We start from the raw sequence: 14868 nt of genomic DNA on the forward strand, positions 1-14868 counted from the left end.
TAATTGCATAGTAATAAGTGTCCACACTCCCTTACAGCGACGTCATGGTGACGTTGGCTAACAGCTCATGAGCAGAAACACGTAATCTGAGTTGACGGTCATCTCGCGCCGAACTGCGCATATGCAGGCCATCATGTCAAAGGCACTCTTTCGATATAAAGTTGTTTTTGACGAAAATTAAAACGTGTCAGTTTGTCACTTTCACGAGGTTGGAGTAATGACATGTTCAACTACTTAAGACATTGGTTCGAATTTCGGTTGTGCCTTTAGGTTTCGAGAAAATTAACAACTAAGGAATAATTTTTCACATCTCTCATTGACTTCTCAAACTTCGGCCTGGTCTACTTGGTCCGTTTAGCAAGCATTTAGAAACTCTGTGGTACTGTCTTGATTTTGTTACATGTGAGAGGAATGGACACTTGGTGACTCAAATACTAAACTTTTAAAATATGACCCATCAAATGGTTTTCTCTGAGTATATTTTATACTTAAACGAATTGATTAATCCAGGATCAAGTTGAAGGACAAACATAATCTTTAGGATAATTTGTTTTACTGCAGTTTTTAGTTGAACGTGAGTCTCGGCCCTGGGGTACATGCCAGTGCCTAGGCTGCAAAAACTACTCCGCCCACACGCACCATCAGATGTTCGTAAACCAATCACCTCACAGAACGCAGACACACCTCATTGGTCCATTGACTGAAATAATTCCTTCAGGCAGGGTGTACATACAGTAGGATACCAAAACGAAATTACATGTTTTACCCACACCTGCAAACTAAATCCGTGCTTTACTAAACTTGCTATCCAGAGGCAGTCAGTAAAGGCTGAGATATAGTTTTTCGAAGTCTGAGGACATAGCGCGTGTCTTAGGGGGTGGTATTGAATGTGCAATGCAGAGTGAAGGAAAAGCAGCCAACAAGTGCTCAGCATATGTGGGAACTCCTTCAAGACTGTTGGAAAAGCATTCCAGGTGAAGCTGGTTGAGAGAATGCCAAGAGTGTGCAGATCTGTCATCAAGGCAAAGGGTGGCTATTTGAAGAATCTCAAATATAAAATATGTTTTGATTTGTTTAACACTTTTTTGGTTACTACATGATTCCATATGTGTTATTTCATAGTTCTGATGTCTTCACTATTATTCTACAATGTAGAAAATAGTAAAAATAAAGAAAAACCCTTGAATGAGTAGGTGTGTCCAAACTTTTGACTGGTACTGTATATATTGTGTCATATCGTGATAATATCGTATCGTGAGGTTCCTGGCATTTCCCAGCCCTAGTCTCTTAGCCCAGTATTATTTAACTTCCTGATTTACAAATAAAAGGCCCCCCTTGTCCTCTGTACAGATTGTTCTATCTGTAATTCTTAGAGCGTAATCTGCTTCCCAAAAAATACAACGGCTTCATTCCGTATTGTCCTTCTTGTGACCCTTCTTGACTGGTTCCAAGCATTCAGTCTCTGATTGGCAATGGAAACACTTTCTCAGGTAGACCATTTATCATCAGCAGCCAAATCCTGTTCAGTTCGTTAATCAGAATCCAAACCAGTAGCTAGCTGTTCAAAATGAGTGATCTTTTGAGCTGCTTCTCTTCTAATTACTTTGGTGTTCACTGCTCTGTTACATTGTGCCCCATTTGTCTGGCTGTTTTTTAAAATTTATGAATGGATTTCATAGTCTGCTCAACCCAGAGTCTGTGTAATCTTGAAGGGGATTGGGTATCAATGTTGTGCTATAGCCTGGGCACCATTCTGCTTCTGCCTGTTCCGGTTTATCACCATCTTGGCAAGGCAACTGTTGTGTAATCTAACTGGTCTATACGTGAATACAATAACTACGAACGGTGTATCTTTATGAAGGTATATTTATTGCTAGCTTGACGTGCCTTCACATTACAAGCAACATGCGTGAGATAGACGCTTTCCTCGTGAACCCCCAAATATGGTTGTAGGTATGTAGATGGTGGCTCAGATGGCGTGTCGGCTTTAGGACACGTGTCTACCCTAAAGGAAGACTCCAAAGCACAGGTTACATTCTTTGTTTTCTTCTGATGCTTCTGAAGAACTGGAATCTGTCCTCAGACAAAGAGAGCATCAACCTCATAGAATTACTTAAATAATCCCATATAGTAATTGAATAGGATCTCTGTGAGTGTGAGCAACCTGTCTATGTCATCAGTATAACTACTCCCCTGTGACACCAAATAAAACGGTGACATTAATGGCTCCCCTTGACTCTGTCATCTTCAGGAACTAGGACTACTGAAGCACATTTTATGGATCATGAGGTAGTACATTACTACAGTTACACTGTACTAACCAGGGACCATAAATAGCTTCGATACTCAAGTTACTCATGTGACTAGAGTCCAAACTGTCTGCCACTAATTGACTACACTCTGCAGCTGCTGTCCACTCACACCATCAAGAATGCTTACTCAAACTTCTATTTTTAACTCACACTCTCTGTTAGATTGCTGGGTTTTGCACTACGGCTGCACTATGGCAGCCTCAATCCACCATGTCCATGGACTTATTCACTATTAGGTATACCAGGGGTGGGCAATAATTTTGGCTCGAGGGCCACATCAGGATTTCTAAATTCAGCGGAGGGCCGCACAGATTTCTTTTAGGACCAATTTGTTCGTCAAAACCAATTTGTGGGCCAGAAAAAGGGCAGTTATTTGAAAACACATAGGTACATTATAACTTTCCATCTAGTTTTAGATGTTCAACAGTGGCCTGGAGTGTTTAATTAACCCAAAATAATAACCCCCCCCCCCACACACACACACACAATAAAAAACAGCCATATGTTGACCACCCCGAAGGTACAGTGCCTTCAGAAAGTATTTATACCCCTTGACTTATTCCACATTTTGTTGTGTTACAGCCTGAATTCAAAATTGATTGAATTCTTCAAGCTCTGTCAAGTTGGTTGTTGATCATTGCTAGACAGCCATATTCAAGTCTTGCCATAGATTTTCAAGCAGATTTAAGTCCAAAATGTAACTAGGCCACTCAGGAACATTCATTGTCATCTTGGTAAGCAATTCCAGTGTATATTTGGCCTTGTGTTTTAGGTTATTGTCATACTGAAATATGAATTTGTCTCCAGTGTCTGTTGGAAAGCAGACTGAACCAGGCTTTCCTCTAGGATTTTGCCTGTGCTTAACTCGATTCTGTTTATTTTTATCCTAAAATACTCCCTAGTCCTTGCCGTTGACAAGAATACCCATAACATAATGCAGCCACCACCATGCTTGAAAATATGATGAGTGGTACTCAGTGATGTATTGTGTTGGATTTTCCCCAAACATAACGCTTTGTATTCAAATCAAATCAAATCAAATTGTATTGGCCACATGCGCCAAATACAACAGGTGCAGACATTACAGTGAAATGCTTACTTACAGCCCTTAACCAACAGTGCATTTATTTTTAATAAAAAAATAAAAATAAAACAACAACAAAAAAGTGTTGAGAAAAAAAAGAGCAGAAGTAAAATAAAATAACAGTAGGGAGGCTATATATACAGGGGGGTACCGGTGCAGAGTCAATGTGCGGGGGCACTGGCTAGTTGAGGTAGTTGAAGTAATATGTACATGTGGGTAGAGTTAAAGTGACTATGCATAAATAATTAACAGAGTAGCAGCAGCGTAAAAATATGGGGTGGGGGGTGGGGGTGGGGGGCAGTGCAAATAGTCCGGGTAGCCATGATTAGCTGTTCAGGAGTCTTATGGCTTGGTGGTAGAAGCTGTTGAGAAGTCTTTTGGACCTAGACTTGGCACTCCGGTACCGCTTGCCGTGCGGTAGCAGAGAGAACAGTCTATGACTAGGGTGGCTGGAGACTTGACAATTTTGAGGGCCTTCCTCTGACACCGCCTGGTATAGAGGTCCTGGATGGCAGGAAACTTGGCCCCAGTGATGTACTGGGCCGTACGCACTACCCTCTGTAGTGCCTTGCGGTCGGAGGCCAAGCAGTTGCCATACCAGGCGGTGATGCAACCAGTCAGGATGCTCTCGATGGTGCAGCTGTATAATTTTTTGAGGATCTGAGGACCCATGCCAAATCTTTTCAGTCTCCTGAGGGGGAATAGGCTTTGTCGTGCCCTCTTCACGACTGTCTTGGTGTGTTTGGACCGTGATAGTTTGTTGGTGATGTGGACACCAAGGAACTTGAAGCTCTCAACCTGTTCCACTACAGCCCGTCGATGAGAATGGGGGCGTGCTCAGTCCTCTTTTTTTTCTTGTAGTCCACAATCATCTCCTTTGTCTTGGTCACGTTGAGGGAGAGGTTGTAATCCTGGCACCACACGGCCAGGTCTCTGACCTCCTCCCTATAGGCTGTCTCATCGTTGTCGGTGATCAGGCCTACCACTGTTGTGTCGTCGGCAAACTTAATGATGGTGTTGGAGTCGTGCCTGGCCATGCAGTCATGGGTGAACAGGGAGTACAGGAGGGGACTGAGCACGCACCCCTGAGGGGCCCCTGTGTTGAGGATCAGTGTGGCAGATGTGTTGTTACCTACCCTTACCACCTGGGGGCGGCCCGTCAGGAAGTCCAGGATCCAGTTTCAGAGGGAGGTGTTTAGTCCCAGGATCCTTATCTTAGTGATGAGCTTTGAGGGCACTATGGTGTTGAATGCTGAGCTGTAGTCAATGAATAGCATTCTCACGGAGGTGTTCCTCTTGTCCCGGTGGGAAAGGGCAGTGTGGAGTGCAATAGAGATTGCATCATCTGTGGATCTGTTGGGGCGGTATGCAAATTGGAGTGGGTCTAGGGTTTCTGGGATAATGGTGTTGATGTGAGCCATGACCAGCCTTTCAAATTTCTTCATGGCTACAGACGTCAGTGCTACGGGTCGGTAGACATTTAGGCAGGTTATCTTAGTGTCCTTGGGTACAGGGACTATGGTGGTCTGCTTGAAACATGTTGGTATTACAGACTCAGTCAGGGACATGTTGAAAATGTCAGTGAAGACACTTGCCAGTTGGTCAGCACATGCTCGGAGTACACGTCCTGGTAATCCATCTGGCCCTGCGGCCTTGTGAATGTTGACCTGCTTAAAAGTCTTACTCACATCGACTACGGAGAGCGTGATCACATAGTCATCCAGAACAGCTGGTGCTCTCATGCATGCTTCAGTGTTGCTTGCCTCGAAGCGAGCATAGAAGTGGTTTAGCTCATCTGGAAGTCTTGTGTCACTGGGCAGCTCGCGGCTGTGCTTCCCTTTGTAGTCTGTAATAGTTTTCAAGCCCTGCCACATCCGACCAGCGTCAGAGCCGGTGTAGTACGATTCAATCTTAGTCCTGTATTGACTCTTTGCCTGTTTGATGGTTCGTCGGAGGGCATAGCGGGATTTCTTATAAGCGTCCGGGTTAGAGTCCCGCTCCTTGAAAGCGGCAGCTATACCCTATAGCTCAGTGTGGATGTTTCCTGTAATCCATGGCTTCTGGTTGGGGTATGTACGTACGGTCACTGTGGGAACGACATCATCGATGCACTTATTGATGAAGCCAGTCACTGATGTGGTGTACACCTCAATGCTATCTGAAGAATCCCGGAACATGTTCCAGTCTGTGCTAGCAAAACAGTCCTGTAGCTTAGCATCTGCGTCATCTGACCCCTTTTTTATTAACCGAGTCACTGGTGCTTCCTGCTTTAGTTTTTGCTTTTAAGCAGGAATCAGGAGGATAGAGTTATGGTCAGATTTGCCAAATGGAGGGTGAGGGAGAGCTTTGTATGCGTCTCTGTGTGTGGAGTAAAGGTGGTCTAGAGTTTTTTTTCTCCTCTGGTTGCACATTTAACATGCTGGTAGAAATTAGGTAGAACGGATTTAAGTTTCCCTGCATTAAAGTCCCCGGCCACTAGGAGCGCTGCCTCTGGATGAGCGTTTTCCTGTTGATTTATGGCCTTATACAGCTCATTCAGTGCAATCTTAATTCCAGCATTGGTTTGTGGTGGTAAATAGACAGCTATGCAAAATATAGATGAAAACTCTCTTGGTAAATAGTGTGGTCTACAGCTTATCATAAGATACTCTACCTCAGGCGAGCAAAACCTTGAGACTTCCTTAGTATTTGATTTTGTGCACCAGCTGTTGTTTACAAATATACACAGACCGCCACCCCTTGTCTTACCGGAGTCAGCCGTTCTATCCTGCCGATGTAGCGTATAGCCCGCTAGCTGTATGTTGTCCATGTCGTCGTTCAGCCACGACTCGGTGAAACATAAGATATTACAGTTTTTAATGTCCTGTTGGTAGGATAACCGTAATCTTAGGTCATCCCATTTATTCTCAAATTATTGAAGATTGGCTAATAGGATTGATGGGAGGGGCAGTTTACTCGCTCGCCGTCGGATCCTTACAAGGCACCCCGACCTACGTCCACGATATCTCTGTCTCTTCCTCATGCGAATGACAGGGATTTGGGCCTTGTCAGGTGTCTGTAGGATATCCTTCGCGGCCGCCTCGTTGAAGAAAAAATCTTTGTCCAATACGAGGTGAGTAATCGCTGTCCTGATATCCAGAAGCTCTTTTTGGTTATAAGAGACGATGGCAGAAACATTATGTACAAAATAAATGACAAATAACAAGGAAAAACCCACATAATAATACAATTGGTTAGAGGGCTGTAAAACAGCAGCCTTCTTCTCCGGCGCCACTATAATCATTGTAGCTATTGTAGCTGGAAATGGCTGATTTTTAATGGAATATCTACATAGGCGTACAGAGGCCCATAATCAGCAACCATCAGTCCTGTGTTCCAATGGTACGTTGTGCTTGCTAATCCAAGTTTATCATTTTATAAGGCTAATTGATCATTAGAAAACCCTTTTGCAATTATGTTAGCACAGCTGAAAACTGTTGTGCTGATTAAAGAAGCAATAAAAAACTGGCCTTCTTGAGACTAGTTGAGAATCTGGAGCATCAGCAATTGTGGGTTCGATTACAGGCTCAAAATGGCCAGAAACAAAAAACTTTCTTCTGAAACTCGTCAGTCTATTCTTGTTCGGAGAAATGAAGGCTGTTCCATGTGAGAAATTGCCAAGAAACTGAAGATCTCGTACAACGCTGTGTACTACTACTTTCACAGAACAGCGCAAACTGGCTCTAACCAGAATAGAAAGAGGAGTGGGAGGCCCCGGTGCACAACTGAGCAAGAGGACAAATACATTAGAGTGTCTCGTTTGAGAAACAGACGCCTCACAGGTCCTCAACTGGCAGCTTCATTAAATAGTACCCGCAAAACACCAGTCTCAACGTCAACAGTGAAGAGGCAACTCCGGGATGCTGACCTTCTAGGTAGAGTTGAAAAGAAAAAGCCAATTCTCAGACTGGCCAATAAAAATAAAAGATTAAGATGGGCAAAATAATACAGACACTGGACAGAGGAAGATTGGAAAAAAGTGTTATGGACAGACGAATCGAAGTTTGAGGTGTTCGGATCACAAAGAAGAACATTTGTGAGACGCAGACCAAATGAAAAGATGCTGGAGGAGTGCTTGATGCCATCTGTCAAGCATGGTGGAGGCAATGTGATGGTCTGGGGGTGCTTTGGTGGTGGTAAAGTGGGAGATTTGTACAGGGTAAAAGGGATCTTGAAGGAGGAAGGCTATCACTCCATTTTGCAACGCCATGCCATACTCTGTGGACGGCGCTTGATTGGAGCCAATTTCCTCCTACACCAGGACAATGACCCAAAGCACAGCTCCAAACTATGCAATAACTATTTAGGGAAGAAGCAGTCAGCTGGTATTCTGTCTATAATGGAGTGGCCAGCACAGTCACCGGATCTCAACCCTATTGAGCTGTTGTGGGAGCAGCTTGACCGTATGGTACGTAAGAAGTGCCCATCAAGCCAATCCAACTTGTGGGAGGTGCTTCAGGAAGCATGGGGTGAAATCTCTTCAGATTACCTCAACAAAATGACAACTAGAATGCCAAAGGTCTGCAAGGCTGTAATTGCTGCAAATGGAGGATTCTTTGACGAAAGCAAAGTTTGAAGGACACAATTATTATTTCAATTAAAAATCATTATTTCTAACCTTGTCAATGACTACATTTCCTATTCATTTTGCTATATTTCCTATTCAAACAAATGTTATGTATGTTTTCCTGGAAAACAAGGACATTTCTAAGTGACCCCAAACTTTTGAACGGTAGTGTATATAAATAAAAGTGTGCCCGATGCCGCCCCTCCATCTCTGATTCTCCGCTGGGCGCGCAATATTAAGTGCACCTAGAGGCTCTTTAGTGTGGTTTCAATCAAATGATCCATAGCTTACGAAGTGCATGCTCGGAGAAGCACAGAGCAAAGTTATGTCTAAGACAGCTGCTGGGATGGTGTAAATGAAACTAGGCTGCATTACACACGGCAATGGATATTCCAACCCTGAGCCCTGGCCTGCTCTGCTCTTGCTGATCAAAAACTTTTTTTGAGTGCTGCTTAACTAATGGCTGTGCTGTGTAGGGCTACAGTGGCAGTTCAGGAGGAGAGTCAAAGGTTTCTTTCCATATTTTTATATTTATTAAGCCTAGTCCAAAAAAAGTCACTTTTGCCCATAGCCTATGTTCTGTTCAGTTTGAGAAGGAAAGCGCAAAGATGAGAAGGAGGACCGGAGGTCAACTTTGATAGCTTGGTACTACTATACTGAACAAAAATATAAACGCCACATACAATTTCAACGATTTTACTGAGTTACAGTTCATATAAGGAAATCAGTCAATTGAAATAAATTCATTAGGCCCTAATCTATGGATTTCACATGACTGGGCAGGGGCGCAGCCATGGGTGGGCCTGGGAGGGCTTATGCCCACCCACTGGGGAGCCAGGCCCAGCCAATCAGAATGCATTTTTCCACACAAAAGGGCTTTATAACAGACAGTAATACTTCTCAGTTTCATCAGCTGTCCGGGTGGCTGGTCTCAGACGATCCCGCAGGTGAAGAAGCTGAATGTGGAGGTTCTGGGCTGGCGTGGTTACACGTGGTCTGCGGTTGTGAGGCCGGTTGGACGTACTGCCAAATTCTCTAAAACGACGTTGGAGGCTGCTTATGGTAGAGAAATTAACATTAAATTCTCTGGCAACAGCTCTGGTGGACATTCCTGCAATCAGCAAGCCAATTGCACACTCCCTCAAAAACTTCAGACATCTGTGGCATTGTGTTGTGTGACAAAACTGCACATTTTAGAGTGGCCTTTTATTGTACACAGGTGCACCTTGTGCCGGGAATGATCATGCTGTTTAATCAGTGTATTGATATGTCACACCTGTCAGGTGGATGGATTATCTTGGCAAAGGAGAAATGCTCATTAACAGGGATGTAAACACATTTGTGCACAACATTTGAGAGAAATAAGCTTTTTGTGCATATGGCAAATGTTATGGATCTTTTATTTCAGCTCATGAAACATGGGACCAACACTTTACATGTTGCGTTTATATTTTTATTCAGTATATTATTGATTTTATTCAAAACAATATGTTTCTTGCCCACAATGTATTTATCAGAGTTATTGATTCGAGTAACTTACACTGTGGTGCTGAAACTTCAAGCAGCAGCAGCGGCACAATCAATCAGAAATGGACAGCTCATGGTACTGAAAGTAGACAAATTCGAGTAGGCATAATTAATGTCAACTGTCTTCATTTTAATTAGACTTTACTAACAACAAGAGGGCTTTGTGTTGGAGCTTATTTCTTCCTATTTAAGAAATAAGAGGTAGGCCTACTTGTTTGACAGATGTAAATTAGGCTATAGGCTGCTATATCCATAGATTTGTGGGTAAATTCCTCCACCCACCATGTACTCTTTAAAGAGCCTACCTCCGTGTCAGTGAAGGGCTGTTAAGTTAAAACCAAGACTCGAATTGAGGGGGTTTGCCATCGGTCTACCTTTTATTAAAGAATAATTGAAAAAAAAAGCACAGGCATACCCCATGTTAGCTTAAGATTTTGAAGAAAATAAAATGGATCCAATTATATAAAGAGATCTATAAAAACGCTTTGGTCCACAATGCTTTATGCTAGAGACAAGCTGTAAAATACCCGGGAAAGACGTGAGTCCGATGGGTTGGGTTAAATCACGGAAGAAAAGTATCCAGCAGTTAAAGCTTACATTTTTCTGCGTCGGTAGGCCTACTCTCTCTGGGGTGGAAAGGTAGGCGCATTTTTTGAAAGTACCATGCTCAGATTCCTAATGACGTCTCAGATGTAAATATTTGCAAACAGGGACAGTTTTGTTGCAAACAAAACACACTGATTTGGCATTGGAGAAATATGATAAGATGAACACATGGGCCTATCTCTCTGTCCATTCTTAGTCTGTAATTTCGGTTAATTGTACGGTATTAAAATATTCGCTAATATGTAGAATTGCATGAAATGTTTATAAATGGCTAGTTTTTCTCTGACCAGTAAATACGATGATAGATTCATTCAATGCCTTTACTATAAAGGATATATTTTCAGTTCTGTTTTGTATGCACACTGCCCTTGCCTTTGAATGAGGAATCAACTATTTTGCCAGTTCACTTCATCTATTTTGTGGAACGAGTCCTCTTTGCATTCACATTGCTATGTTTAGAAAGGAACCAATATCTTTGTCCAACATTCACTCAATGCACTCTGGGTTTTTACAGTGCAGGACAAGCCATTCAATCAGAATGTGTTATCCGACAGCTAGATTTACCTACTTAGAATTTGGAAGCTAATAGATTACAATTATTATGTCTCATATTTTAATTAAATGCAATCAGAAGATACTATAAACATGTACATCTTCCTTTGTGGTTGAATCTGTGTTTGAAATTCACTGCTCGATTGAGAGACCTTACAGATAACTGTATGTATGGGGTACAGAGATTATGAAGTAGTCATTCAAAAATTATGTTAACTATTATTGCACACAGAGTGAGTCCATACAACTTATTATGTGACTTGTTAAGCAAATTGTTACTCCTGAACTTATTTAGGCTTGCCATAATTAAATACCCATTGACTCACAACTTTTCAGCTTTTCATTTTAATTAATTTGTAAAAATGTCTAAAAATATAATTCCACTTTGAAATGATGGGTTATTGTGTGTAGGCCAGTAACATAACAACATGTGGGAAAAGTCAATGGGTGTGAATACTTTCTGAAGGCACTGTATACAGTACTTCACACACAATTAGAGACACAAAAAAATACCTATTTGACCAACAAATATGAATGGAGGGGGTATGGGCAGAGTGGTTTAATCAAGCCTGTGCCACCTTTGTCCCTGCACAATTCTACTGTTGTTGAACCTCTCTTGAAGGAGTGTATTGTTATAAAACTATACTGTAGCTAATGTTATCACCTTGGGAAGGATGTGTATCAGCTAAGTGTGTTTTGTCCAAGAGGTAGAATAAACAGAGGTGAAATGACAGTACATGTGTTTGACAGGTTTATACAGCCTTGGAGCACAGGAGGTTGGTGGCACCTTAATTGGGGAGGATGGGCTCGCTTATTCCAAAATAAGTGGAATGGTATCAAATACATCAAACACATCGTTTCCATGTGATTGATGCCATTCCATTTGCTCCATTCCTGCCATTAATATGAGCCGGCCTCCCCGGAGCAGCCTCCACTGCCTTGGAGATGAGACTAAACAAAAAAATAATGTTATTTTACATTCTAGTACTGTACATTCTTAGTTTACAGACTTTGGTATGAAGGGTTGGTGGCTAAAATTCTCTGAGTCTCATTGAACTCCAAGAATGGGCGTTGGGGGGCTAGGGGTGGTGTCATGGTGAGAAGGTCATGGAGAAAGTCATGATCAGGCCAGGTGGCTCTGCAGGGTTAGGTAGATGGTATGATGCAACATTAGTAGAGATGTTATCTTTGCAGGGTGTCTATGCAGGATAAAAAAGTAGCGTCTCCCGGCCCAGATCCCGTGCTTCCATCCAGAATAATTGCTTTTACAGCCCTCATAGTACTTTCTGAGGGTTACGTATGTAGAGAAAGCCCATTGTTTGTATGTGTCCCACACAGGAGGTTGGTGGCACCTTAATTAATTGGGGAGGAGGGGCTCGTGGTAATGTCTGGAGCGGAATCAGTGGAATGGTATCAAATACATCAAACACACAGTTTCAATGTGTTTGATGCCATTCCATTTGATGCCATTCAATATGTTTGATGTGTTTGATGCCATTCCATTTGATGCCATTAAATATGTTTGATGTGTTTGATGCCGCATTTATTCCATTCCAGCCATTACAATGAGCCAGTCCTCCTAAAGCTCCTCCCACCAGCCTCCTCTGGTGTCTGGATGACACTAATCTAATCTGTCTCTCTGTTTTCACTACCTCTCAAAAGCCCATAGGTCTGTGGCCCCAGGGCAACTTCTCCAGCTACAAACAAAAATGCAATGTATAGGGTTATGCAATGCGGTTACGTGAACCATAAAAACATAATTCATTTTACTATGTTTTTGTAAATGATAAGATAAGGAACTTTTGAAATCTATGTATCTCTGATCTCATCCAGTATCTCAAAATAATGGAGTTACACTCAGGTTTTATTTGTACAATTCCGTCATCGCTGGAGGAGTATTGTTGTCTATCCAGTCATGCAGTCTTAACATGTTAACCTTTTATAACACTTGAATGTCTCTGAGATTGGTTCAACTGCTTTCGCAACATAAAGTGTTTTGCAATACGCTAATTGAACAACGATGACTTGCAAAAATAGTCAAAGGTGAGGAAGGAAATGCAAGCCACAAAATCCTCTTAGTAATTGCACCATGTTCAGTCATGTTCAGACTGCAGTATGGATGTCTGTCTGCTCTGCTTTCTAAATCAGACCTGCCACACAGAGGTTCATTAATTCATTCCAAATCAGGAGACCCTGTATAGGCTAACAAACTGAAAACAATTAATGGTGACAAATGGTACCTCACACAGTTATATACAGTATAATACATACAGTATATAGATATAATATACCATTATTGTCAGAGCAACAAAGACCTGAGTATGTACACCTGCGTGTGTCCAAGACCTGAAAGAGAAGACTGTCAGATCTAACTACAGACAGATCTGTGATGGCTGTTCGCACTGTTCTGTCCTGTCAATCAAATCAACAGATCATAGCGTGTCACTGATATAAAAAGGGAAAAGGGCCACTCACAATCAATTTGTTACGTCTTGCTGACAAACCTGTAAAGCTTGTTGCATAAGAGTCCATGTGAGGCTGCCCTATGGGAATGCATGGGATGTCAGAGGGAGTGAAGGCGAGAGTGTTGGTTGGGTATCTTTTCGGCCAATTGGGGAATGGTGAAATTGGTGAGGTTCTGTGGAGAGGCCGTAACAGACATGGGAATGTGGGAATGTGTCCTGTTCTCCTCTCACAATAGCAGTCACATGCAGAGAATGTGTGTGTGGGGAGGGGGGGATTCAGCAAGCGAGGGGCATGAGTCCAAAGGGGGGTGGCCTTGTTCCACCAATAGCATCACAGGGACCACTCCCCCTGAAAAGGGGATTTATGTAACAGCAACAAAGACTAGCCAGGCATGTGGTCCTGGGATAAAGTTTACATATTCTCATGCATTGCTGAAAACAATGAATTAATCGGCCACAAATGGTGGGAATCAGCAGTTTGTCCACTCGATTGTTAGTTCTAATCCCCCTTTTGATTTTTCTTTGGATGGGATTGTTGAGTCCCTTAGGAACAAGTTGTACCACAGCTCTAGGAAAAAACATTATTTAGTTAGTTCTTTAATTTAATCTCTAAAAAGAGTTGTATAGAGGACTCTAGTGCCCAAAAACCTATTTTAGCATTGACAGTGCCACTGAAGACACAATTTTTAAGTAGTCAACTGAATGGGACTTCCTATGGGTTAGGGAAGGATCACATAATTCCATCCAGGTCATCAGGAGGGATCAACCAATGAATTATACTTGTGAGCAAACATTCCATAACTGCAGGTGGCAGTAAATTGGCAACCTTGGCTTTATACATGTTCAAACAACACACTCCAAGTGGCAGCATGCACCCTTTCAGTTCGTTTACCAATTTATAGAAGTAGTAGAAAAAAATGGACTACTTCAAAATGGAAATGGCCTCAATGGCGCTGTCGTGCGCTCACAGACGCCATAATTGGACAGATACAATGTTGCGATCTCTATACAACTCTATAACCTTGCAGTAGTGTACTAGTGTCAGTAGGCCTGTGTTATGAACGGAGGTTAGCCATGTGACTCCTTAGGGTTGCAGGATACTATCACTGTGGTTCAATGGCTGACTCTGGTTACACATAAGGTTGGACGACTTAACCATGCTCGTCAATTTTTCTAAAATAAGGAGCCAAAAAAGTTTTCCAAAATAAGGTACATTGCGGTGCAATACTTTTAAAAGTTATTTGATAGGTCTGAAAGTGTTGAGGCCATTGAACCCAAATGGATGTGTAAACCTAGTCTAAACAGGTTCACTCCTGTCATTGCTGAAAGAGAAATCATAACAGTATAAATACGGGAATGGTGTAAGAGCATCATGAAGGAGAATAGATGGAAAAATACAAGTGGGTAAAGGTCTCTGTGGATCAATTTTGTTGTATTGAACATCAAACTGGAACATTTCTGTGCCCTGTCTAAGTAAAAATGGTAGATGCTTCCCCCTAGTGACAAATAGTAACATTACATTGCCCCTAGAGAGAAGTGAGTTATTTTCCCATTATACAGGCCTGTGCTTTCTGTTCACTCCATGACATGCGCTAGTCTAATCTGGCCATATAATTTAGGATTGCATGAAGCACATCATCTGGAATTTCAACCATGACAATGACCTTATCCCCCACACTAATGGTACAGCCCTCACCATGCATCACCCAAGCCGTA

This window comes from Coregonus lavaretus (assembly GCF_964263955.1).
Source record: "Coregonus lavaretus genome assembly, chromosome: 14".
NCBI lineage: Eukaryota > Metazoa > Chordata > Actinopteri > Salmoniformes > Salmonidae > Coregonus > Coregonus lavaretus.